The following is a 2,277-nucleotide window of genomic DNA, read 5'->3' on the forward strand; positions in this document are numbered from 1 at the left end:
TGTGCAAGGCAAGCACTCTACCAACTGAGCTATATCCCCAGCTCTTTCTTTTCTTTTTAAGAGGAGGAAAGATTTACTTTGGCTCAGGATTTCGAAGGTTTGAGGTCATGATCCACCTGCTTCATTTCTTTGGGCCCGAGGTGGGGCTTCTGCCAAGCCCTAAGTCACCCTGTTACTGAACCCAAGTCCATTTACTCGCCACCTGAAGAGGCCCAATGACTCAAGGGCAAGTTGTGGGGCAAAGAACAAATGTTTCAGAAAATCAGCAAACCCAGAGGATAGCAGGCTATTGCCAATAAAGGCCATCTTCACTCAGCATGTGTTTCAAGTTCCTTTTACCCTTAGTCAAGGGGGAAGAGTCAGGGAGGGGCTTGGATTAGGAAAGGACTAGTAACTGGAGACTCCGAGACACATCTCCAGTGGTCTGAAATGGGATGGTATAGAACCTGGTCGTCCATACCCACGTAATCACAAGGTCTTGATGCCCCTGTAAATCTTGAAAATATCTTATTTTGGTGTCTTCAGTCTGGAAGGGAAGGAGAGCGACTAGGTAAATTTAGGGCTAACCAGCCTTGTACTACCAGACCCGGATGAGCATCAGGCAGGGCCGAGCAGAAATCTGACCCAAAGGTTAAGTTGCAAAGGAGACAGAGGCAGTATGAAGGCAGCGATATGGAGACTTTCACCCCTTTTAGTTACCCATCGAACACTTTCACAGGCCTGAGCAAATGGGGCTCTCAGCAAGACAACTTTCAAGCCCCGTAGTGGCGCCCCGTTGCAATTCCAGTTGCTCAGGAGGCTGAGGCAAGAGGATCTCAAGTTCAAGGCCAGCCTCAGCAACTTAGCAAGACCCTGTCTCAAAGTATAAAACAGAAAGGGCTGGGGATGTAGCTCAGTGACAGAGCCCTTGCCTTGCATGCTTGAGGCCTTGGGTTCAGTTCAATCCCCAGTACTGCAACAAACAGACAAACAAAACTTCAAATGTCTGAAAAGTAACCTAGGCAACCATTATTGGGGCCCACACGTCAGTTTCAACTATAGCAGAGCCTGTGGGAGACTAATAACATATTACTCGGCTGTATGACCTTTAAATTAGTGAATTTTTTTAAGCCCACTAAAAGCGAGCAAAGCTAGAGGGTTTATTTAGGCTTTCATTTAGTTACAATCCTACTTCTTTATTCCATAAGCATCCCCAAACCCTATGCTCAGGAGGTGGATTTGAAAACTGGAACTGTTCCTCTACATTCAACTGCTTTTTGAAGAAGTTTTCTTTTGCAAAACGCATTGCATCAGCAATTGGCATATTGTACAGCAAGCGAAATGGACCTGGTTCAGTAACAATAGCAGACCTGTGGCTAGCACTAAGTGTTACTGAAAGAGGGTTACTAAGCCGCTATATGAGGATCTGCTCATTGTTATCCTCAGTTGAAATCTTATTTTAAGCAAGATGCTTTCTTATTTGCACTGTAACCTGCTCTCAATTTAAAGCTCAAAACAATATTAATACTAGCAACTACGACATGCTAAGCACATTCTATGTCAGTTGTATTACATAGCTTGGCATGAGTTATTTTTTACAAACTCTGCAAGATAGATATTACTCTGCATTTTAGAAACGAAGAAGTTAAGGCTGAAGAGACATTAACAAAATTAATTTCCTGAGCTCACGTATGGGAGGTAAGCTCAGTCCTAAGATCCACCCTAGAGCATGCTTTGTTTGCTGTATGCTGAGACTATTTCTCTCTTTCTTCTTCCATCTCTCAACTCTACAAAGACTATAGGACATTTACTAAGAGATTGCGAGGCTACGACCAAGACACAACTTGTGAGGTGCTGGGAAAGTGACTTCCTCAGACCTTCAGCTTTTATGATGATAGGTTTTTATCATGGGGCTTTTTTTTTGGTTTTAAGTTGTTTTTTGACTTGTGGAGTAGGTTGGGCCAGCTAAGGAATTAACACCTCGATTTAGGCAATAAGAGCTTGTAACAAAAAAGGTAACCGTAATTCAAATACCAGTTGTTTTCATGAAAGATTTTTGTACTCAAATTGCATTTCTAACACACAACAGTAAATTTCTATTTATAGTTCTTCCTTAAAAGCAGAGGACCCTCAGGTGCTGTGCTGTTGGGGGCTGTGCCAGGCGGCCGGGGACAGAAAGGCGCCTGATCACATCGGCAGCGGAGGTTAATTGACATAAGCACACTCAGGTGATTTATCGTCCACGCACACAATGCATGCGCATGTGTTCTCAAGCACTCCTAATTGTGCCTGCTCAGA

This window comes from Sciurus vulgaris (genome assembly GCF_902686455.1).
Source record: "Sciurus vulgaris genome assembly, chromosome: 1".
NCBI classification, from domain to species: domain Eukaryota; kingdom Metazoa; phylum Chordata; class Mammalia; order Rodentia; family Sciuridae; genus Sciurus; species Sciurus vulgaris.